The sequence below is a fragment of the Nestor notabilis genome, unplaced genomic scaffold (genome assembly GCF_000696875.1).
Source record: "Nestor notabilis isolate BGI_N333 unplaced genomic scaffold, ASM69687v1 scaffold4096, whole genome shotgun sequence".
In the NCBI taxonomy this organism is placed as follows: Eukaryota; Metazoa; Chordata; class Aves; order Psittaciformes; family Psittacidae; genus Nestor; species Nestor notabilis.
Genome location: NW_009931350.1, coordinates 209289 through 235180, shown reverse-complemented (window position 1 = coordinate 235180; position 25892 = coordinate 209289). Strand labels below are relative to the sequence as shown.

Genomic DNA, 25892 nt, shown 5'->3' with positions numbered 1-25892 from the left:
CTATACTAGACGAGTCTGCTGCTTGGGGCTGATTCTCGTATCAGTTTAAGAAATTCCCCCCTCCCTCACAAACACAGGATTTCTGTCCCTGTCTTGGAGAGGGACAGGAGAGATCAGAAGGAAAAAAATCCTGGTTTTTGTATAACTCCAGTTATGACAGATTTTCCCCCAAATCATACTGAAGCTTTTGCAGAGCAGGTTAGTTTTTAAACCTCTGCTAAATTAGATATCTCCCTTCCTCAGCCTCTTCTAGCTTAGGGCAAAGGGCAGTTGACAATCTCTGTGAGTTTCTCCTGGAAACTGAAATTGCATCTTGTTACAGGTATTTCTGGTAGGAAATTATCTTTGGCCCATATGTAATGCATCCATAAGAGTCCAGCTATCTTTCAAATGTATAACTTGGACCTTGGGATAAGGTCCCAACCTTCTCAACAACGACAGATAAGAATTCCAGGTGGGAACACCACTCCCACACTAGTTGCAGGAGCACTGGACCATAATGGCACTTGTACTTACTTCTTTCACTAAGTATAGTGGCTAAAGAAGACGCCAGTTCCTGCACCCTCACACTCTTGTCACCAAAACAAACGGAAGACCAAATCTGTCACATGGACTGTACTGATTTAACTGCATTAAGAAGCAGGTCTACTTAAACTTGTCAGGTCACCCACACATAAAGATGTTCTTAGTAATTAAATCCTGGTTATTTTTTCTCTTCTTAGAGAAGGGCAAAGTTGGTGACTTCCCTTTCTCAGAGCTAGCTTGGTTCACATGCTAAGATTAAAGAGCAGAACGTGCCAAGGTCTGCATGATGAGTCCACACCTCAGTCAGGAAAGCATGAGAGAATGCCAGGTTTATGCTCAGCACCTCTGGAAAAAAAGAGGCCCTCATCACTCACCAAAAGCATCCTAAGGTGAGTTTCTAGCCCATCTCCAATGCAGTCCCTCCCTTACTTTGCACACCTCCACATGTTCCACATCCTGATTTTGTAAATGTAGAATTTGTGCAGTATAAATAAGGCTGGTTTACTGGGGTCACTCGTTTCCTACAGCCCAAACTCAGAAGCAGAGTTTGTCCTCAGACATCAGAGCACTAAAGACCTGTCATCACTTTGTAGGCAACAAGTTTTATGAAGGTCTATATGCACAGCTTCCTGCCCTTGCCTCTCTCCTTGTGCATCTCCCAAAGGGAAGACAAATAGCACTCAATTACCTTGATAAAATTACACATCTCCACCGTTCAGCATGTTTCACTTCTTGGCTTGGTGAAAATAAGCAAGACATGATTGCATGAGCCTAGGTCCCCACAAACATACAAATGGGGATCAGTAGTGCAGAACAGGAATGCATTACCCCTTCAAAGCTCTGCTGACACGTGGTTCTGGGCTTCATTATCACCTCTAGAGTTTACAGCACTGTATGCTATAATTAGAAGTGCGTGAAAACTCAGGCAGAGCATTGCAACCATCACTGCACACTCCGCTGGCATGAATACGATAACCTGGGGAGCATGAAGCAGAACTCTTATCTGAGTTCTTAAACAGAGACCAAGTCTCACCTTCTTCTGTTTGAAAAAGACCATATTGTGTTTCAAAGAACATCAGTCTGGTTCATATTGCAGGGACCCAGGCTAACACCAACCTCCTGCCCTTAATTCATGGTCTTGCTAATGAGGTTGAGGGCAACAGGAGGAAGAGACTGTGCAGAGAGGAAAAAGGTTAAAAATGCTACTAAAAACTTAAAGAAAAAACAACTGCAAAACCCTGAACTTTGTAAAACAGACTTGTATATGAAGTACCATTTTCATAACTGAGGAAATATATATAAAAGTTTTTATACAACTGGAATATAACATCTTTAAATATACATATTCAAATGCTTCTTGGAGTAGAATAGCTCTGCAGGAGCCATTCCATACACTTAGTAAATACTTGTGACATTTTGGCACACTTGCTACAGTTTTAAAACTGGAACCCACATCTATTTTTTCCCCTTCCTTGCACCAACCTGCAAATCCTTCTGTGCTTGTGCATTATTGACCTTTTTTCACTAACTTCAGATGCTTAATACTTTTGCAAAAATACAATCATAGAATGTCCCCAGTTAGCAACAAGCTTTCTAAACAGGAGATAAATGTTTATTGTTTTATGCTCTAAATCTGAAAACTTCTGCACACTCTCCAGACTAACAGTGAGCAAAACTCAAGTTAAACAATGTGTTTATACAACTGACATCCTGAGGAGGAATTTTTTGTTCTGGGTTTCTCTACCTATTTAAAGGCTGACTGCACATACTTTATCTCTCACCACTGGAAAGACTATAAAGCTAAGTGAGTTTTTATATCCACATTTCAGGACACTGAAAGTATGGGGCTGTAATATAGATGTTGCCATTATCCAGTTATGGTGGTGCAACCTCTCTACCATAATTATGTACAGTTGGAGATAATAAGCACTGCTGATGCAGGAGGAATCTCTGATTGGGCTGGAAAATGGAGAAGTGCTGGATAATCTGTTTCCTGAGTGGCAACAGCAGGCCTAAAGGAGCAGAGCTGGTAAGAAAACAACAACAAAGTCCAATCATGAATCCTTAGAGATGCTCTTACTCCTTTCATTGTTCACGTGATTGCAAGTGATCTAAAGGACTTGTGCTAAAAGGACATGTGAAGTTACCTAGAGGAGTGTACAGCACAGATGGCAAGGAAAGGCTTGATTACATGACTGAGACAGTGGGCACCCAGTCGAGAGAGCACAGAACCCTGATTTTCCAAAGGACTGTGTCCCTTCCCAGCCCCTTAAAAATCAAAAACCTTTAAAGTATCTCAAGTTCAGCACCAGAAGTGAAAAAAGTCACAACACGTGTGTGAAACTACTTTAAAACTGATTGAAAAACCTGAAAAAATTGCCATGAAATTGCTGATATTATATGGAAAAAAAGCCTAATAAAACTGTTACGATGTCTAATTTTTGTTTAAAGAGGGATAGGCTCTTTCCTTCCTTCCTCATCTTTTTAGTTTGCTTTGAGAGGTGAGGGGAATGGGAGGAAGATACAAGACATTTGACGAAGACTGCTCATTAGGTTTAGCCTTTTCCTGTACCTCTTCTCTTACCAGATCCCATTTTTTAAATATTTACATATTAAATTTCCCATTTAATGAAAATCTTCTCAAAAAAATACTTGTTTGATTAATACAAAAAGTTCCAAATGCGACACTGTTATTGGCTCTAATTGCAATTAATAAATGCATAATGAATGTTGATAAGATTAACAAACCATTCCAAAAATTCATTACTAAATTCACTCTACAGCATAAACTCCAAATCAGCAGTAATGCCAGCAGGCTATTAATATTCTCAGATTAAGAAAATGCAAGCAGATCATACAAGGATGAGCTTCAATTTTGCAAAACAAAATACCTGGGTAAATATTTAGTATAAAAGAAAAAAGGGTGTAAGTTAATATTTGTCTAGCACAGGGTATTATAAAATAGATATAGGGGCTCTGAAACATGTACCCTGAAGGAGTGAATATATGAAGACAGTGGAGCACAACAACCCTACCCATAATATGGGATAGAGGAGGTAAGTGGCTCAGTGGTCCTCGGTGCCGGCAGCCCCATCCCAGCTCACTGTGGTTAGAGGAGCACAGTGGCTGGCAGCACGTGAAGATATAGAGAGCGAGGTCCCTCCTGGTGTAATGGCCAGGCTCTGCTGAGTTAGGGATAAAACCTCCAGGGAGCTGGGATGAGCAGACACTCCCAGTACCTGTTTGAGCATCACCCTCAGCGGATCAACGCAGTCCCTCACTGTCATGTCACCCCAGTGGGGCAGGGAGAAGGGTGCCCCCCTTGGCTGTTCCCAGCAAGATGCCCCATGCACCCCAGCAGCACAGCCTCTTTCCTCCCTGATGCTGAGAACCTGCAGCAGCCCTGATCCTTGGGTATAAACCAGTCCCCATCTCCTTCCCACCTTCCTCTCCAAAACCATCCCATTCCCCATGGCACAACCATCCATCTGCCCACCTACCTGGCATCACCTACTGCACCACAGGAGAGGTCAGGGAGGGAATACACGTTTTCTGGTTGGCTTCCCATCTGTCTGATGCCCTAAGGCACTTCCAGCTTCACACGTATTTCTTTTTAAAGTTAGTGGAATTGAAATAAACCCATACTGTTCACCAATTGCCAGCTTACACAATCAAAGTCAACTGTGCATTCACAAATTCCTCCCTTCTTTGTAAGGAAATCTGACAGTAGTGGGGGGAGAAAGTAATGGGGGAAAAATAATCTCCTGTAGCACTGTCTTGATTTCCCTGGCAAAATAAAACGTCTTCGGTTTATAATGGCCTAGTAATGAATTAAGCTTTTTGAAATCCATAAAGGAACCTCAGTAATAAGATCTTTAAAAACTGCAGACACAGCCAAAGCAAAGAAAAAATAAAAGGAGCATAAATATGCTTGAAATTAAGTGAAGACAAATCACTGAGACACAGATATGGTGAGGCAAAGCAATAGGCGCACCAGGGAGAGGGGAGAGAATCCATTTACCAGCCTAAGTTCGCACATTCAGCATCTGCTTTCATCACATACCAAACAAAACAAAGTTACTGCAGCTACAGTTCTCTTATCAGAAAGACCTAACTGGAGCTTTAAATATACAGAAATATTGGAGTTTTAAAACCCTTTGTTTGAAAGCTGATATAGGCTCCCTGGTTAAATAAAAGTCTGTTACTCCACTATCTGGGAGGTGCTGAGATGCAGGCATTTGCATGGCTTAAAATGGCTGCAGAGGTTCAAGGCTTCTGTAACTTAGTGTACACAACACCACAGGAGAGGGGTCTCTTTTCTGGCTATACACTGTTTTAAATTTAACAAAGCCAACATAATTAGTCCCATGAGCACCCCTCCAGTAACAGCTTCAGCTCCCAGCACCAGTGAGCTGTATGCTATGCAGTAATTATGCTACCAAGCTGTCAAAGCCTCCTTATCTGCATGCAAATTAGTTCATATGCTATACATCTGCTATAATGACAGTATTAAAACAAGAATTTTATAATGAAGCCATCCTCTTTATAGCAACATAGCACAATTACTTTATTAACATATTGCACATCCATGTCTGTAACTGTTCCCAGTCAAATAGCCAAATTTCCCATTCCCCCATACATCAAGATCTTCACTTCTTTCCCCATATCTGTAAATAAATACAAAGAACAAGAACAGGATTTCTAAACTACCTCTGGACAATACCACTCCTTCATTGTTCCTGGGGAAATACTGCACCAAATACCATCAAGCATGGCTAGGTGGCTAAATATTCCCATAATGCTCCAAAAGGTTAGGAGATGAAATAGCAATAATCAGATCAGCAGCTGTTTGCTCCCAACCTGGACGTCAATCATCAGCTGCTGTCAACTAGGGACTGCCAGCACCACGGCCAAGCAAACAGCAGCAGGAAGGGGACTGCATCCCCACCACCACCCCCAGCGCACGGATGCAAGAAGAAACATCAAACCAAGAACGAAGCGTGAGGCGAGAGAAACCTTCCCGAGCGAGGAGTGGGCAACGCAGACCTGGCGCCTGGGAGGGATTCCGCCTGGGAAAGGCATGCTGGTGGCAGCCCTCCCGCGGCAAGGGGCTTGGGGGCGGTGGGGGATGCTAAGGCGAGACCGCAAAGCGTGGCTGCTGCCCGCACCCCTGCCTCCGCCCCTCGCAGTGTCTGCAGCGAGTCAGTGCTCCGGAGAAGCACCATCGCCTCTCCAGAACACACAGTTGTGCTTCACAGCACATCAGCATCAGCTCCTGGCCCCAGCTCTCTGTGAAACATTAAGGTTGGGGAAGTTTGGTGTCTTCTTGGACCAAGAGCGTTCTTCTACTTTGGTTTTGGGAAGATCCTCCATTCTTTTTACGGTAACTACCCTCAAAGAAATAAAATTCCTCCATAGAGGAACTGACAAAATTCCCTTGTGGGTATTTTATGAGTTCTTCTCTTCGTTACATTGTGTGCAATTGCTCCGTTTTTTTATGGTTAAAAAAAACACATAGAAAACTGTGATCAGCCCTAAACCTTCAACAGATCTTTACACCTACTTCTCAATTGAGGTCTATTTTTAACCGTCCACCTTTATTACCACTAAGCCACTTTGCAAGATATGCCAGGAACCTGCCACTCCAGCCTTCTTGCAAGGACAAACCTGAACACAGCTAGCCACCTCTCCAGGGTAATAAGAAAAGGTGATTTCTAATAACGAATATCAATTCTAGGGCCTTATTTCACTTAGCTTGATACAGTTTATTCATGCTTTTGACCAACTGATTACTTTTCAAAGTCTACTTGGGAATGGAGCAATTCTGTTTCATAAGCATCCTCCATGAGCAGGAACAAAGGCAAGTGCAAATGGAGGGAAAAAACCCTAACAAACCCCCTTTTCCCCATTTCATGTTAAATTTCCCCAAGCACCAGAAAGGTGTGGATAGGTCTCAGCCAAAGTTTCAGCACTACTTTGTTCTTCATGCAAATCATCTCTTTCATCAATTATCTTCAAGCCATTTACAAACATGACTGTCGTTTCAAAGCCAGGAGGAGATTGGTGAGAATTACCATGGACAGCACAAAGATCTTCAAATACTAAACAAATCCAATTCTTCTCTTAAAGCCTATATTTACAGCTTCAGTAAAGCCCCAAATACTGACACCTCAGCACATAAAACAACAAACAAAAGAGCTAGCAAAAGGCATAGAGCAATGCTGCTTTGTCCTCTACAAAATCTTGTTTTATTTTTGTCAGCATAACCTGTAGTTTGCTGGGTTTCTGTGAGATCAAATATTTGATCAGTTTATGAAAGGGATGATATTATGTGTTTGCCTGAGGAAGCAGGGACACTGGATTTCATGACCCTGGACTTGATTCGAGCACTTGGTTCCCAGGAGAAAAGTACTAAATTACCCTTTTCCTTTGGGAGAAAGGAAAACAAAATCAGAATATATCATAGTCCTCCCGCAGCTACTAACAAGATCTTCTGTAGCCTTTGACACCACCTCATGAAATAATGCAACACAAGCCATCTTATTAACGCTCAGTGCGTGCCTAACCAAATGGACTCTATTTTCAGAGCAGCCAGTTGGAAACCAATACTGCTGTTCTGCCACTTGCATCTTTTTCATGCTGCTGCTTTTAAGGGTGAACTCTATTGTTGCTTAATGTCCCCCGCCCCCCAAAAAAATTGTCTGCAGCCAGGCTTGGGTCATGTCCTGGAGGAAGCATCTACCTCACGTAGCTTTTGAGGCTGACAAGGTAGACACCTTGAACTGAGCTCATGCTTCAGACTCCCTTTGCTCTCACCGGTGAGCCACACACACTCATCCAGAGCACTGCTCAGGCCAATAGCCACCTTATCATGAGCTGAGCTGAATTCCAGGGGCATCAATTTCTCCTTGTTGGCCTTAAATGGCTTCTAGAATGTTAGCTCAGATGTAGATATCTGCAGTCAGGTGAGATGAATGCTACCTCAGGAGCACAGCCAACCCAGCACCATCAACCCAGTGCCGCCAGCCCAGCTTCTTCAGTGGTACTGAATTTTGATGTCAACCCTTCCTTGCTGCTCTTTTTACCATAAACACCTCTGTACTTCACCTGACAGCTTCAGCTTCATCCTACCCCCAGGATTACGCATCCACCCTCCTCTCCCTCTTCCATTTCTTCTCCCACGTCTCTGCACTCTCCTTCAGAACTACATTTTTGTTGCATTATTAAAGAAGAAGTTCTGCCATCAGCACAGTAATCTGCTAGAAAATAAACCCACAAGGAACTCACCTGCAAGGTGTGCTATTTTTGGTGGGACTGCTCATGTAGGTCAAGTTTTATTTTAAAGAACCTCAGCAATAATTCCAATATAATTTGGAATGAAAAAGTTCTCCTCTGGGTCACATCTGTGTTTATACAGAAGCCTCTTATGAATTCTGAATTTGGAATTTACCCACTATTGGTTCTTATAGGAAAATCACATAAGCATACACAATTCTTGTTCCCTAATTTCAGCAAGCCAACTCTATGCTTGCACCTCATACATTTTGAGTGATATTCATGAAAATGGAAATTATTCTTTCACACTTAAAAAAAAGTCAAATTTGACAATGAAAAAACATGCAAAGCATTCAAGAATCAGCCTAGATCACTTCTTGATCCTGTTACAATTCTGGCCACCCAGTTCATTGAGATAAGTATCAGAAAGTCTGCCCTTATAAGCAAATCTTCCCAAAGCCTGTTCTACTCTGGCAGCCAATCCTTGAAGAATTTCACAGTTTTCCATGAAGCTTTGTCATTTTCCCTCCCTCATGCTAGCAATATTGGCCCAGCTGGGAAATTGTGGTAGCACAATCAGACTGCAGAAATACTGCAGAACCACCCTGAAATATTATAATACTAAAGTGACCTTGTTTTTAAGAATTATAATATCCTTAGTTTGTACATGACCCACATTGAAACTTAGGATTTGGACTTTTTTTTCCCTTTTTCTCCTCTTTTTGGTTAAACAATTAAGATTTTTATTGCTCCTGAGCAAAGTTTAATCATAACAATATTTTAATTTTGTAATTAAAACCCTACAGAACCAATCCCAAACTGGGAGTATAATGGCTGCACTCCACAAAGGAAAAGATCTGACAAGGGATAAAGTAATTTATTCACTCCTCCTTCCTTCATCTCGAAATTAAATACTTCACTAAAGATCATCAGCAATGTACTCAATTTGCAGACACCAACAACCTTGGCAGTGTCCTCTGCAGAGCAGAACAGACGTAAGCTGATGGGCCCCTTGTCCCAGTGGGGACAGTTACAGCCTCCTCCACTGTAAATGTGGTGGGTTTCTGCTTTTCATGCACTCCTGTTTTATGCCCAGCTTCCAAGAGAACCCTACACAGAAATATTGCCACCAACATCGCAAAGACTGTTAACCTGAAAAATTGCTCGGTTCTGGCATTTGTTTTGTCTTTAAGTGTATTTAAATTCCAGCAAGTATTTACATTGCAAGCAAGCTTTGTTGCTTTTAAAAATTAAAGGAGATAACAAAATATGAGCTTTCCTGAGAATTTAAAGTGCTTAGGTCCAGCTACCACCATTTAACACCGACCACAGCCCAGCTGTGCTGAGGCACCTCACCGCAGGGTCCCCCTTAGACCAGCTATTCAATCGCAAGTATGGTGAAATAAATGAGGAAAACTCCTTTCACCTTACCTTTGCACTGGGCTGAATGAATTCAAATGCTCACTTTCTGCAGCTCACCTGACTGTTGCTAACTGTAACATCTTCTTGACAAAGACTTTACATTTTAAAGCAGAAAAAGGGGGAAAAAAAGAGTGGAATGTCTTCCTCTGGCACACTTGGGAACTCACCAGCCTACAACCTTTATGTGGGGTCTCTGAAACCTTTGTTCTTGCAGTGCTTTCCCAGACTGATGTAGGGAAAGTAAAAGTAGTGTCAATCTTAAAAGATCAAAAAAACGTGACTTTAAAAAACTGGTTTGGGTCTCTGATTTCCAAATTCCCTTTATCTGCTGTGGTGTGTGCGCAAAGCTTTGTACTGTTGGCAAAATAAGCAACGTTGAGAAGGGGAATTTTGAAGGGCTTCTCACATCCCATCTCTAACCATCCCAAATGGGTAATCCTCACACGGTTTTCCTTTTAATCTTGCTGGAGAAGAAAGGTAGCTTGCATCTAGCAACATTTCACAAAAAGCCATATGGCTCAGGATGCAAGCAAAGCAAAGCGGCTGCTCTTTTTCCCACACCTAAATGAGACTTTACTAGGTACATGAGACACAAAGTCTGTTTGCAACCCTGCCTCCAAATAAGACCACATTTTAGGAATTGCACTGCAAATGGGATTTGTTTTCAGTATCCCAAATGGTGCAATGTCAGGCAGAAGATGATACAAAAGGCACACACTTAAACCCAGTTTCAGGATCCCACTTCTAAGGTTTTCAGGAAGTTGGACTATTTAGTAGAAATCCAAGAGGTAAAAGCAACAGTCCTGTTATTGTTTATTACCTTGTGTGAAGTGATTAATACAGCAGTTTATTGCCTCAGTTGCACAAAAGAACTATGTGCCAACTCTTCCGGCTGAGGGAAAAGCACCACATTGCTTTGCAATTAAAAACAACATGGAAAGGTGCCAAGGGTGAAAGGTGGAAAAAATCCTATTCTCCTTCAAGCAGATACAATGAAAAAGCAGAGCTATGGCACAAAATCTCTTTCTACCTTTGCTTCTGCTGCTTCTGTGTTTATAGACAGCTGCAGCCAGCTTACTGGGAGTCCATGTGATGGTGAGAAAACCAAACTGGAATCTGTTCACTCGTCTTTCCAAACCAGAGAGACCATTAAACACTGGTTCATATGAGACCTTACTAAGTCAATATATGCCTTTCTCTCTTAGATATTGTTATTTCATGTTAGACAACTTATCCCATCCATCTGCCCATAGCAGTGTCCTCACACTGTTCTCTTCTGCTTACACTGATACGCAGCTGTGGTGAGAAGCTGTCAGTACTAAACATTCCTTTCCAAGTCTTCTTCCTGTACAATACTCTAAAACCAGAAGACCTACCTGACAGTGACTGGCTTGTTGGGGTGCCAGGACCACCAAATAGTGTCCAGCAAGTTGTTTCACAGAGTTCCTTCCTTTTTACATCAAGTTTGCATAACTTATTGTGAGTAATCTTGCACATTGCTTTCATGCTGAGTGCCTACAGCACCCAGCACAGCTCTGAGCCATGACTAAGGTGCCCTTCCTAGGCTTCTCCACACTATACCAGGAATAAAAAACAGCAAGAGATTTAAATCTGCTGTCTGGTATGCACAAGCTGTCTTCTTTAGCTTTAAGTTTAAGCCATCCTAAACCCACCATGAATGGGGCTCATCAGCTGTTACAAACACAAGTAATCCTCATCCACTACAGTCCGTCTGGAGATACACTGGCTGTTCTCAGCAGTGGTCTACTGAAGCCCTCTGCAGATTTTCCTTCTTCTACAGTGGTGCACAGAAGAATTAGAAGGACCGGTTTAATAAAAATACATGCACCAGACTGGAATGAATTTTTCAGCAGGAAATAATAAAACACTAAAAGAAAAAAAGAGCTTTTAAGTGTGACAGCTTTCAAGTCTGATTGCACAGTTCTTTCACAAGTCCAAAGGTGGGCTTCTCATAGGGTAGGTAAAAATTTCCATGCTTCAGTAACATATAGCTCTTGTTTCTCAAGCTCTATAGGAAACCTTTTGAAATACCCAGTATCTCTGCATCTAGAAAAGCTGTGCTTGGTGCAGGGTAAATCCATTCCCATCCTGTTCTCAGCTCTGGCACGTTGAGTTTTGTAGGAGGAGAATTTTCCAGCTATCTGTGTGCCATTAAAAATTTGTCACGTAAAAGATTAATTTTCATGTAAAAGAAAGCAGGAAAGAAGAATTTGCTTTTGCCAGAGACCATTTTTTTGTTTTCCTGTCCTTCAAAGTCCAGCTGAGATGGTGATTTCAAATATATATGATAAATGTATCTTGAGTTACCATGACCACACACTTGCTACACAATTCACACCCCAACATGTTTTACTCCACAAAAGCATATTTAACACAGACAGGCCACTCTTCCTCTGAAGCCTAGGACTAATTTACATAGTGAACCTTTAAAATCCCTTTATTATGTGTTAATTCCTGTTAATAAAGAGACATTGCAGGCACAGGTTTCAGCTTGGTACATGCTGCAGTGCTCCCCCCGTGAAAGACTGCAGCAGAACCCCCAGTAAAAGTTATTTAGGAGCAGCATGGCTGCTTCTTCCTAACCTGGAGTCAGTATGGAAGCAACCTGTGGATCATGCATAATTCACTATTCATATGCCCCTGTAAAGATGAAGACCAGGAAGAAAATAAAAGGATTTTATGACAAATGTGTAGCAAAGCCAATTGCAGAGCAGAGCTTTGGAAGCCATCTCAAAGGCTGCCCAAAGGTGCTCACCTCCCGCTGTACCCAGCTGCTCCTGAAATTCAGCAGCAGTCAGGCACCGCGGCAGAAACCTTGGCACCTTGTCCTCTGCTCTTACTTCTTCCACATATGTTCTCTTCAAAAGGCATTTTAAGACCAAAGGACAAGCCAAAAACCTGGGGGGACTTTTGATCATTCCCAGCATGGAAGGTCTTATGTGGCATTCCAGTCTCTGCAATAGCAGCAAACACAGCAGTGGCATTACCATTGTATCTCTGCTATAACTAAAGAAAGCTATGCTCAGAATTCAAATGAGAGAATTTCCTCTATACATAGGCTGGGTTTTCTTTCATTTTTTGCTTTCTTCTGACCTCTCTTCTTAAGGTTTAAAGGAAGCCCTCCTTGAAGCAATCTTGTATAGACACAACTCTATTCTGAAAAGTCTATTATATCCCATAACTTTATATATTGAAGTGGCTAAAACTCTGGAAAAGTTTTAAAAGAAAACTGGTGCTGTTGTTGATCAAGGTTATAACCTACACTCACTAGATAATAATTTATGGACTACAAAAACTACTCTATCCTCCATGTTTCTCAGTTATTCCCAACACACAGTCCGCACAGCCAGATTAACATAAAACCCAAGCAACATCACAAAGCTATAAATGTTCACAATAAATCAGCTAGTTCCCCTTCATTAGGCTTTGCACAGTTCATATTATTTCCTTTCTGGAGAAAATCATGACTAGTTACTGTCTGCCTTCAGAAACTAAACAATCACTAACATTTCCACAGGGATCATCTGAAATGGATTTCTAATAACATACAGGTTAAAAGGTTTTCTTGTTCTCCCCTTTCTGCATCCAGCATTTAAACTTTAGGGTCCCAATGACACTATGAAAGGCACATGTGCTTAATAACAAAACTTGTAAAGAAGTACGCCTTAAAACATATAACTGCATATTTAAACACAGAACAGACGTGAACTTGGGCAGTCGCTTAATGCAGAGGAACAGGTTCTATTTATTCCTCCAGCAGCCAGCCTTAGCACAGGAATAACTGGCGCAGCAGATAAAGGCTCTTATCCTGTGCTGGTTGTATGTAGCACTTCATCAGTACACTTAAAGGCACTTTACTGAAGCAGGGATATATTGTTATCCCTGTTTTACAGAAAAGGAAAAGCTTCCCAAGGTTACAAAAGAAGGTCAGAAACACGTACCTACGACCACCACCTACGTACCTTAATTCCCATGCTTTGCCCATTAAGCCACACTCGAGGAGCTTCACAGATTGAATTTTTATGTAAGCATTTAACTCGTTTCTCAACAAACCTATGAGCATTCACAGTATTTTGTCTTCTAAGCTGGATTCAATCAGGCCAGCCCCTGCTGTGTCCAAGCACACAACACTAATGGCCTATCTCTCTAGCTCTGGAAATGCAGAAGTGGTAGTGCTACTTTTGCTCAAGCTTTGGAAGAAATATAGAAGGTCCTGATGGATCTCACTTAAACAGGAAGATCAAGAAATATTTTAAGTCTTGACAATACAAACACAGGTAATGCTTAGTAAATCTCCAGGTGGAAATCACAAGAACCATATTCCTGAGTTAATACATTGACACCCGTTTAAATCCACCCTTCTCTTGGAGGAAAACCAGTCCTGGCATCTGAGACACCCTATTCCCTGTAAAGGAGGTGGCACCCAGAAGATGTCATCCTGTCTGGACCATAACTCCCCCCTGTACCTCCATGCACCACAAAACATGGTTTGTAAGTCAAGTCACCCTCCCTCACATCGCTTTTGGCCAGACTAGCTGCAGTTGACAGCCGCTTGTGACCTCCAAAGGCAAAGGGAAGCTTCAGAGCACTTCTGATTAGAAGAGTCCAGCTGAAATGTTCTTTCTAGTGACTGTTTTCTTTGGTGTCCGCTGGCAGCCAGTGGCATGCTTACCTTTACTGCCTTCCCTGCTTCTTTAGCAGGGCATCGTCGTGGCAGAACAAGCTCAGCCCAGACACGGGAAGGCTCCAGAGTTTGCAGCTGCCTGTCTACTTGGCTTTCCCTCCTCTGCCTAAGTTTGCTGTCTTGTTTTATATGGCAAAGACTAAAGAGTTCATTTTTATAAAGTGCTCGAACAGGCTGTTTGATATAAGTCTCATTTTTCAGAGGTGTCAAATGCCTCGGCTCCCGCTGAGCACAAATGCATCATCGCTGCCGAGTGCCGGAGAAGCGGGACTCTGTAGGAATGGAGCCAGGCTGTCCCATGGCACAGGGCTGCTGGCAGGCAACACACGTTGCTTGTCCCATCAGCTTTCACCATGTTTCAGGGAGGTAGGTTGAAAACCAATAATATCATGTTTTAGATGAAGCAACTCAAATCGATGCAATCAGTGCCTTGCTAGAAGTGACAGACTGAAAGCGCCGAGACGTTCATAAAAGACTATAGTCCAAAGATAACTGCAGCCTTTATTTACAACCCTCCCTTTCACAGCTCTGTCACTGAGGTCAGCCTCAAAACTTAACACAATTATCACTTCGAGGTCTGTATTTTCTACGGCTTTTTACTCTGAAATACAGCAGAGAAACAAATGAAACGAATAAGCAACAGCTTTCACAGAGAAGGCAACTGAGAACCAATTGTGCTAGACATTGCTGCCCAGACTGTCTTGCCTGGTTCGGTTGTGACAACGTGGAAACAAAAATATAGCTGCATTCCATACAAACTCACATCTTCGCATGCAAAAACTCATGCTGACACCACCGCGGCACTCAGAGGAAGTGGCTGAAATGTTAGCATTCACCAGGAATAATTCCAGAAATAATGGAGCTACTGTTCCCATTCCTAGTCAGGAGAAGTGCATGGCCCACAAGCACCTACGCTGAAAGGGCTGCACTAACAAAGGCAGATCCAGCACATAAAGATTTAGAGTGTTGTACTGGGAAGTAGTGGGGAAATAGGGCACTCTGGACTCTCCAGAGATCAGTTTCTATTTTCATGGCTACTTTTTGCAAGCCAAGAGACTACATAGAGGTGTTACACCCAAGCAGTACCTAAGGTTTACGTGGTTTACTGGAGTCAGAGAGATTTGTCTCACCCAGTTTTACAGCCTGCAAACAACTCCACAATTCTAAAAATACCAGAGTAACCATCATGGCAGGTAACCAAACACTAATATTTTCTCCTATACAAAATCGTTTCTGACATAACTCCTCTTTGTCTGAGAGCCAGAACACTGTTTCAAAAGCAAAATTGCTATGTCTTGACAAAACGGGAGAATGAAAGCAAACACCTTGTGCAATCACCCTTGGTCGATGGGGGACTAGGAGAGGTGGAACAACCTCTCCCCATCACACACAAGGAATTTCAAGTTGAAAACCATGCTTTGGAGAAGGCTGGGCAAGAGCAAAAGGTCAGAACCTGCTTGCAAGAGAAAATCAGTTCACAATCTTGACTGCAAGTTGCTGTTAAGATGCTATATTACATTTCTAAGCATCTTATTACCAATTTATTAAAGCATTAGGGGCTTCTTTGAGGCTGTTGGAGATTATTGTTTAAACTGCTATTTAAAAATGTAGTAATTCACAGCATGGATAACTTATTCTTATGCCAATACAGATACCATATGATACGTGTGTATATAGCTGTATTAGAGTTCTTTCTAAAAAAAACCCAATGATTTTGCATGCAAAGTAAATGTGCTTTTTCACATGTGAACCATGAAGTAGATAAGATCATTTCCAAATAATGAACCATTACTTAGCAGAGCACTAAGTGGTACTTCTAAATAAACATAAATATTACCCTGACACTTGAATACCTTAACCAGCAATAAACAAAGTCATTAATAAAGACAAGTAGGCATGTCTCCATACTCCAGAACATGCCAGACCATCACCTTTCTGAAAGGGTCGGGTGGCTTTAGAGAGAGGTAACAACCTCATTAGAGCCTTTAGTCTGTCTGGAGATGTTCTCATTTGTTCAGCCTGAGAGACAGCTTGCTTTTTTTCCCAAGGATTAACAAGCACAAGAGGAGCAGTGCTTCCTTGTCCAAGTTATTATTTTCAATAAGAAAAACAAATACTAATTAGAATACAAACCAAGAGCAGTCCTGATGAAGTGGAAATGTTTTTCTCCCCTACCAATCAACAACTGAACCACAGAGACTGGATACACATATAGTAGGTCTCATTTAATTGACTGATGTACTAGAAACCTTTGACAGAAAGTGGTCAGTTTGAACTTTGGGCACAGTAATGAGCTCTCAAGTTCCCTCTTAGACAGAATGGGCCACAGCAGTGCTGCATGACTTCATTTAGCTTCATTTTATAACTATAAGCCTGTTCTTTACTATTTTTCACCAGCTTAAATACCACTTTTTCAAAGCGATGATAGCGAAAAAGAAAGATATGAAACCAATTTTAATGAACTCATGCAAATGTAAGCCTGTGAAATGAAATCACAGACCTAAGCAGAATACTGCATTGAACACATTTGTATGTTTTATGCAAAGCTCATCTAAATTTGAGTAATTGGACCTAATTTGGCAATCTGCACAATCAGTTTGCAAACTTCAAGCACTGAATTTTAAGTATAAGCCTGGAAAATCATTAACATGTGTATTTATCACAGTGGCCCCAATCCAGCACAGTACTAAAACCTGCGTTCAAGTGTTCTGAATGAGGTCTTAGTGTACGTACGGCATCCAAGAGAGTATCAGGAGCTCTAATTACAGAGGAAAGTCACTGATATGTTCAGATCACACAATTTTAATCTCAAATCAATCTCTAACCAAATCTCAAATCTATGAAGTTTAAGGCTGGGAGCCTTCATCCTTTTATTTCTCACATCTGAAAAACGTTCCTCGGATCATAACCATTGCTCTATCACTTTTCATCTCCACCCTCTCCTCTTCTCCAAGAGTCCCTGGTGCCTGCTGTTTCCCACCTCCTGCAGATGTTAACCCAGTCCCCTTTTCCTTTCTGTATGCACCCGGTCTCTACCGAGCAGTGCAGGAACTGGATGTACTTTCCATGCTCCAAAGCACGGCGAGGCCCAAAACCAGTTTATTAAAGGGCAGTTTTCCCATGCTCTCCCCAGCATGTGTTTTGGCTGCAAGGACTGTTATTTTTCATTTGTGTCTTATCTTTCTTCAACAAAAAATGCAATGGGTCTTGAACTTATAAAACCATTCTTGCTCCAGATACCTTAAAATCCTTTGTAGGGAAGACAACTGTTTCCCATTCACCTCTACTCATTGTTCTTCCTTTTCTTCCTGAAAGCATCTCCTTAAAGAGAAGGTAAAGCACATTTTTCAAGGTGAAAACTGCCACTCCGAATTTGAATCAAAGTCTGAACCCATTTCAATGGGAAGCTTCACAGCATCCCAGCAACTTAACTCAAATACGGGAGGGTAAGCAGCCTGCACTGGCTTCACACAACCAGACCTCCACCTGAGTTTAAACATGGTTGTGTGTCAAGAAAACCATTTTAAATCATAGGCATAGTCAAGATTTATTAAGGCAGAACTGTGCTAGATCACATGCAAGTTCAGTTTCTCTCCATGCATCCTCAGGAAATGTGTTAATTGCTCACAGCTCTAACTTAGATTTTCAATACATCTGCAAGACATAACACCACACACACTACTTGGGGGGAAGGGGAAGATCTGATTCTTTGCAGTGTAGGGATATTTGGCACATTTCAGCATCATGGCTTTACCCCTTCTTGAGCTTCCTTCTACTATGCACCATTCATTTCCCACTAGCTGGTACCCCCCCAGATCCTGGGTACCGACCCATCCACCAAAGTGGCAGGATGCAGCTCGCTCACACAAAGCACAACTGCCCTCCAGACTCATCATGGGGACTTCTGCACCAGGACAGGATACTACAGGAAGGACAGGCATAAGTTTGTGTAGTTATATTGCAACCAAGCATCTCAAATCCCAACAAATCCTGCGTCCTCTTAGGGTACCTCCAACCACTGCCTTATACACTGGATTACAAATTGCTGTCATGAATTAGATCTCCTATTTTGGTAGGACATCTTAAGAACCATGACTTGAATCAATGTGATTTAGGCAAGAATTCAGAGGAGCATCCCCCCACATCAGGACTGCTTTGCAAAGGATTCGTGTTGCTCCCACAACTTGCACAATGTAGCCAGTTACAGGTATCTGCTTTCTCTTTCGCCATAATCATGATACTGCTGTAGTGAGCTCCATCTGTAGGCACACAGGCCATGCACACCAGCATCCCACAGATCTAAGTATCTCTTAATATGTAATAAAATAACCAGCTGAACCATGCTGCAGGTTCAGGACATGCTTCTCTTTCAACCAACACCAAATCTGAGAAGGAGTGCACCTCCTATACTTCTATCTTTCCCTGTGACTGCATGGCAAGCAAAGCTCCTACATCTCGACAACTCATTCAGCCCAGCCTGTCAGCTTGTAGAGAATGAGCTGTGGTGGTATTAAATTGGTTTGAAATGGGAGATGTCACCAGAACTGAAGTTTCAAAATGCACCTGAGCAACACTGCTCTTTTCACTGCTGAACAAGAGAAATGGGAAGGACTAACAGGGTTTAAAGGAAAAAGAAATTGCTAAAAGATAACTGGGAAAAACCACTTTTCAAGTCACAGCACAACACAGTCACAGTCCAAGGGAATTGAATTTCACCAGCTGGCATAAGCTTCAGCCGAATATGCTGTACTCCCTCCAGTATCCCCCGTGAGGGCATGTGCTTATCAAGCTGCAAAGTCTGATCATTAAACCTGACCCAAAATGCTGAGAGACTCTTCCTGTCAACAAGGGCTCAGTCAGGTGTCTTTATTAATCACAACTAACAAATATTTTAATGCCAGGACCTTTGGGAGGAAGGGGTGGAGTGGGGCCATGTGCCTTGTTTCATATGAGGAGATGACAACTCAGATCTGCAGTGCCTGATTAATATTTCATGATTGCGATCCACTGGGTATGCGGTGTAATTCTGGCGCCTTGTTTCATTCTACGTTCCCTGCATCTCCAATGTTATTTGCCACAGCTTCGTGGAAGAACAACAAAAAGAGGCTTCATTCCCGCAGGACATCATTGGCTGACCTCTCTCTTTGCTTCATGTAATTCAGCGGGAGCAACCATTAAACAGGAACTGAAAGTGCTTTTCAACTTTTAAAGGGGAAAAAAATGGCACCACAGATTTACATATAGATAGCATCTCAGAGAAAAAGGATGCCAGTTCCTCCTGTCTTGCATTTATTTACCAAGTCATCCTAACAGAGTGGCCAGAAGACAAGCCTGTAACAGGGTACTGCTGAACGCACATCTCTGTGTCTTCACCAGCAGTTCAGTGTGCTAGCATGAAAATGACATTAAAAAATGGTGTGATTGATGAAAAGAGACAATCAAAGCAAAATGCGTAACTTTGACCACAACTCTACAACAGAGGTGCATCGTCAGGGATGTCCATAAGACTTTGCAGAGGTCCCTGATCTAACTTTATAGTGAAAAGAGGACACTCACTGGGGACAGGCATAGTGGGGTTCTGTCTCAAGTCCAGGCAATCACTGCATCCCAGATCCCATACCAACACTGCCATACAGCAGATCTACTGCCTTCAGGGACTGCAATAGTAAAGATGGCTGTTCTGAATCAACATCATCTTAACGTATCTCAGAAAGCTTTCTGGTTTCATTGCAATGTATGGATGGTGTGGATTTTAATCTCTCTCCCCCCCCACACACTCCCCCCCCCTTGCTATTCAAAGACATTTATAGCATATTACTCAAAAACTCCATTCTTTCTTAGGAATATGAGTGATGCTTGTAATGAACTCTGCCTTAAGAAGGTATGTGTCAGTGAAAGACTGGGATATTTCTAGATCTCTAGTCTCTTTATGCAGCTTAATGCTAATGAAAGGAAACCATTTTTTGCACACAGTGAAAGGGAACAGATGGTGTCACAGTTCTGCTGCGGAATTTAAGCAGAGTGACAACCTATACAGCAGATCATCATGATGGGTGAAACTCTTTTTAGGCAGTAGCATGGAGGGTTTATTTGTTTTTTATTTACTTATTGCTATCAAATATCTTGGAAAGCTTTTTCTTTCCTTTTTACAATGAAACCTAAGAAACGCTATGGCATTCTCACCATCCTACAAAACCTCAGAAGCACGTGAAGACTGGTATTTTACATACACTGTGAAGGGACAGATGAAAACCAGCACCTCATATTGCAAACTGTGGCTTTCCGACCATGTATCTATCCAGACACCAGTCATTGGCGAGCAAACCAGAGGGCTTAAAAGGGACAGTGTTGAGCTGAAAACCACTCCTCTGTCTGAAATCTGGTCCCTAGCTCTAATTATGCCTTCAAGGCAGATGAGGCCTTTCTTCATGTTTAATATTTTACAGTTTGGTTGGCAATAGCCTATGTACAGTTCACCTCACTGTGTGTTTCCTTTCTAGGTTCACCTGCTTTCATCCTGGAGAAAAACAAAGGTTAAAAAAAAAGGGCAGATAAAAAAATCACAGCTGGAAAATTACCCAGAAATAAGGAATTTTAAAGCATCTTTCTGTCCCATAGGTTTGTTGCTGCTGCTGTTTAATAAATAGTTGAATTTTTCTGGCCCTAGTGACAACCGAGTCAGACATGTTTGCATGTGCTGATCCTACTAGAGGCATCTGAATCCCGACAAAGCATCCCCCTCTGGTGAAACAGCCCATATGCAACTTGAAGTTTCACAATTTTTACTGTTTTCATTCCTTCAGATTTATCTTCTTTCAGCTTATTTGAACTGCCTGTATGAGCATTTTATAGCGCATACCACTAAAAGCAACAGATGACATGCTCATCCACTCCATAATTCACATTGACAATAGCCAATCTCTGCTCAGCCCATATCCCACAAGAAAAGGGATTAATCTGGCAGCAGCATCCTGGGAGAACAACAAAGCTCAGGCTGCTGGGTTGGGGTTCAGAGCCCTCCAGGAACAGTCTGGACCCATGCCACTGTCTGAAACTTTGGGAAGCATTTGCATGATTACAACCCCATTTTTGCACGGGGGTGGATGATATGTGTCCAGAGCTACCCAGCTGCAAGCCTCATTACAGTCTTTACAGTAAGGTAGGAAAAATCAGCTCTCAGATACATCTGTAAACTCAAATAGACCTATTGGCACACTGCTGTTTTCAATCTGCTCAGTTCTGACTGTGGGGAACAACAGCAATCAGCCTATAAGATACCATAGGGCCAAATTTATGTATTTGATTACGAGTTTGCATAGATGAGGGGCTTGAGATCCAGGGAAAGCAGAGCAATACAAGCACCATTGTATTAAGTGTTCTGCTCTCCAGTGAGTGAGTGTGCTCAGGGTATTGTGTTCCCCTAGGTTTGTAAAATAGCAAAGTTTAAAACTAGGGTCTAATATCAAAGAGAAGCTCCACTCTCCAATGCAGGCAAGGACTAGCTTAAAATGCCCCCATTTAGGCAGGATATCTGTCTATCTATATGTATATGTGGGGATAAATTAGCACTTTCTTATGCAAAAGGAGATGCCAGAGCTCTTTCAGAGACCTAGCACCTCCAGCAACAGAGACCACAGGAACCATTAATCCCAAACAGCAAACCATCCTCGACCCCAAAAGCGGCAATACTTACAGGAAGAATTGTGCAAAGACACACGGGGAATGGGAGCATTTTAAGTGTGGAAAAGCAGCAAAATATTCTCAGTGAGTGAATTCTAAACTCATTCGCAGGAGTTCACAAGATGTAACCCGCTGATTAACACGTCTTGCAGGGAGGGACACCACCACCTTCCAATGCTTCCTTCGAGGACAAGTGAAACACCCAGATTTTAAAGGCATTTACAGAGCACTTCTTAACCGTGTCAGGTTAAAAATCACTACTGTGCTCCAAAGCACCCAGGCTCTTGCTGCAGAAACTCCACAGCTATTACACAGCAAGCGTGAAGAAGCAGAAAGAGAAGAGATTGTCAGTAAAGAGGGTTAATCCCTGCAGGTAATACCCCTTCCGTTAAATTGTGCAGCATTTTCCAGTCTGCGGATTCTCAATCCCATTTAACATCTCTCTCACACTGCAAGCAGACAATCTGAGCTCCCACTCTCCTTTCCCATCCCACCACCCCCCCAAATTCTGCAAGGCTGTTTTTGCAGGCAGCAGCCAGTTAAACTAAAGGCTGCTGGTACTACCCCGGGAAGCTGTAGGGGGGTGGGTGAGCTGCACAAAAGAGCTCAACACAAAAGGCCATCCTTTTCATCCTTTTTTTCTTCATTTTCTCCAGCTGAGCCATAGCTTTATCCAATCAACACTTAAAAAAACAGATGCAAATATGGGAGGCGGCAGGGGCTGGGGGAGAATATGGGGCAGCATCTATTTTAACACAAACAATCAAATTTGGTGTGTGAAGGGATGTGGGGAGCCTTCAGCTCTCATCATCTCCCTGCTTCCAAACGAGCCCTTTCGCCCACTGCTTCCCCAGCGCTCACAAAAATCCATGCCGCATGCTACAGATATATTCCCATTATTCCCCCCCCCCCATCCCCAGGAGAAGATGTAAAGGACCTGACACCAAAAGGACAGCGAACATCTTTGCTGTTCCCAGCAAGACCCACACAGTGCACATAATCATATGAAAAACATGGCTGGCTGGTGCATCGACAGATGCAAACGAGAAATACCAGACTTAGCCTTATTTAGATCACAGCAAAATTAAATGGGGAGGAGAGGGGGAGGAAGGGAAATAATTGTGGCTGTGTAACATGGCTGCACAATTTTCAAAGCCTCACGACTGCCAGCTTGCATGGAGCAGGGAAAACGTGTGCCTGCTCTGAAGGGAGCTGTTCCTGCCACCCTCTCAGCACAGCCCCGGTCATTCAGCTCTCCATCCCGCAAGGCAGGCACGCTGGCCAGCGAGCACGAAAGGCAGGGAAGAACTAAAACAGTTTACCTGCTCAGTGTTAACTTCACGGGAGCCGGAGGAAGGGATTCCAGAAGAAATGCAGCAAGGAAGAAAATCAAGATCTGCTTGGATCCTTCTGGCAGTCCACAGTCTCATCTACATGCATCTGAGCAAGCCCTCACCAGCAGCTGCTTCTTTTATCAAGCCCACAGGCACAGCAAATTAGTCCGGTTAGACAGTTCACTCAATGTGGGCTATTCACAGTGTGGCTGTTGTGCGAGCCCGGCTTCTCCTGTCCCCCTGTCCCCGGGTAGGCACCCGCCCACCTCCACATGGCCCTGGATAAACACGGGCTCACAGCACCCACGGACCAAACCACATGATCCCGGACATCACCAGCATGGGCATACGCTGCTGGACCCCTCGCTTCACCCCAGCAAGGCAATGAGATCTGGGGGGAAAGGCAAAGCCCAAAAATGGATTTAGTTTAAAGGGAAAAGCCTCTTTTTCTTTCCCCTCCTTTTTTTTGTCTTTTACCCCCCACTAAAAAGGGAAATAATAAATTAAAAACCAAACACAAAGATCTGAATATGGGTAACATCCTCCAAATCAACTTAGTTCTAAGAATGAAGTGTCACTCTGAAATTAAGTGCTTCTAATAAGCACGGGCTTCTAATAAGCACAAAGCATCAGGCAGAGACTGTGGATGAAGCCTGATACAGTCCAGGAGAGAGATGCTGACCACAGCCAGTACATCCTTGGTCTGTATACAGCCATGGCTTTTCAGTTCTGTTGTTTTAATAAAGAAGATATGACAAGCCCCTTTTATCTCCTCCTTTCCCCACCATGAAGCATCTTAAAATATGCATATAGAAATAAACACACACATACACAGAGAAATAAAGCTCTAATGAGGTGGCAGACGGCATGCACAGTCTGCCATCCTTAGGAGCAAGGAGCAAGCCTGGTGAACACTGCACACGAGAGGCATATGCCTCTTAAATACACTCACGAGTGGGACCCACTGGGTCAAACACGAAGAAAACATTTATAAAAGCCATTTTATTTGTCTACCATTGCACAAAAGAGAGCCCTTCTCTCTCCCCCCTGCTCCCCAGTGTATCTTTATAGGAGTAACAGTGCCCTTTTTCCTCCCCCCTCCCAACATGGGAAGCAAATATGTATAGAAAGGGATGCTATAAATACACACACACATATATATCCTATAAACACAGTTTCCATTGGTTATCTGAAACACAAGTAGTGCAGTTAATTGGAAGAGTTCTCCAAACAATCTGGTTGATGGCTGACAGCTGCCTACTTCACGTCAGCATTTGCACTCAACTAGGAGTTAGTGTAAGCCACCCACATATACCAAAGGTAAACACTGATAAGGTATTTGATGCTTAAATAAAAGCAGGTTTATCCAAAGAATGGGTTAATAGACACACATCATGGCATAAGATCGCCCAGTTGCGTAGCTGGCTTAAAATCCTGGCTCCTGGAGCCATCGCACACAAACCACATGCAAAACTCCATAAAACCTTCTTCCTATTCTGAAAAGAGAAAGGAGGTCAGTGTTTTTATGACACTGAAAAGTTTGAACTTACTCCCGAAATTCCTCAGAGGCTTAAGAAAAGAGAGAAGAGAATAAAAGGTAGAGGGAGTAAAGAGTAATAAGGAAACAAACCTCATCCTATGCTATTCCCGGCTTCATAATGTTGTAGGGCTGGTGTTACCCGGAACAAATAAAGTTTTAATCAGGACTACTGTCTAAATGTGACTGTAGGCAGTAAGAAACATCTCAACAGAGGTAAGGCTGTAGTATGGAAAGCTCTTGGAATGGCTTATAAATTCATTTTAAACTTGGGGAAAGAAATGAGGCACAAAAACATGAACTGGACGAGCATGGAGAGAGCAGGACCTCTGGCAATCCTGAAAGGTAAAGTTGTTCCTCTCACTGCGGCAATTTCCAGTCTCAGCAATAAGCTGTTATCTTTAATTTCCTCCTGTCTGAGTGGGGAGGTTTGGTACTACCCCTTTGCTCATCTCTGTTCACTCATTAGCTCTCTTGCTTGAAAGGTGAGAGGAAGCAGGAGGCAGGATTGAGGTCACTTCAGGATTGCATTACAGAGTATTTAATAAGCTCAGCGCATCGATGTCCCTCATCCCACATTGGAAGTATGATCCATGATCCAGGGCGAGGGCAGTCTATACTGCCTATGGCAAGCAAGCAGCTTGGGCTCTGGGCAGCACGGGGTACAGCTTTAGTCCTGAGGAAAGGACAGGAAGTCTTTCCCTTCTGCTTTGTTCAGCAAATACAAGCACAATCAACATGACTGTGGGGAGGTGAAGGATGCTGCACCCTCAGTGTCAACGGAGCATCCTCATATTCCCTACCTTTTCAGCAAGACCCACTGCTCAGAATCTCAGACTCCAGGTGTCCAGGGCACAGGGGAAAAGCTAGTGAAAATTCAAGCAGGAACCAAACATTGACTATGCACAATGCAAAGATATGCAGGCCAGGTGTGACACCCGCAGTGCAAAGTACAGGTAACCAAAGACCTGTATTTCAGGCTTAATTAGATTTTAGCCTTGATAAAAGCCAAACCAATCTCCCATTTTAGTCAATGGGAGTTTGTCACTGTCCTTAATGGCAGCAGGATATGGGACATTGGGGAAAAAAGGGTCCAATTCATCACCTTGAATAGGTGAAAATGGAAGTCCATTTTTTACTGTCCGGTTTGACTCCTGAAAGACAGCTTAGGGCATTGCTAGGACCTAACTTAATATTTCTTTAAAACAATTTAAGGAGGATAAAGTGATTTATAAGTAATTTTTCTCCCTACATATTTGATCACTTGTTAGGCGAATTAAAAAATGCCTCAAGATCTTTCTCTCCAGGGATCTCAGAAGCCCTGATGCTCAGCATTCCCAAAACACCCTCTCAGAGCAGCGATGGCTGCTGTGCCACCCTGGTGCAGATAACCCATATGCCTCTGCATTCGCAG

General features: G+C 42.8%; 1 protein-coding gene across 1 annotated transcript in view; it reads right to left on the bottom strand.

Annotated features, from left to right (window-relative positions):
- Positions 1-25892, bottom strand: part of MAGI1 (membrane associated guanylate kinase, WW and PDZ domain containing 1) — a gene marked incomplete at its 3' end in the record, with an annotated part of 336541 nt that overhangs the window by 101367 nt on the left and 209282 nt on the right.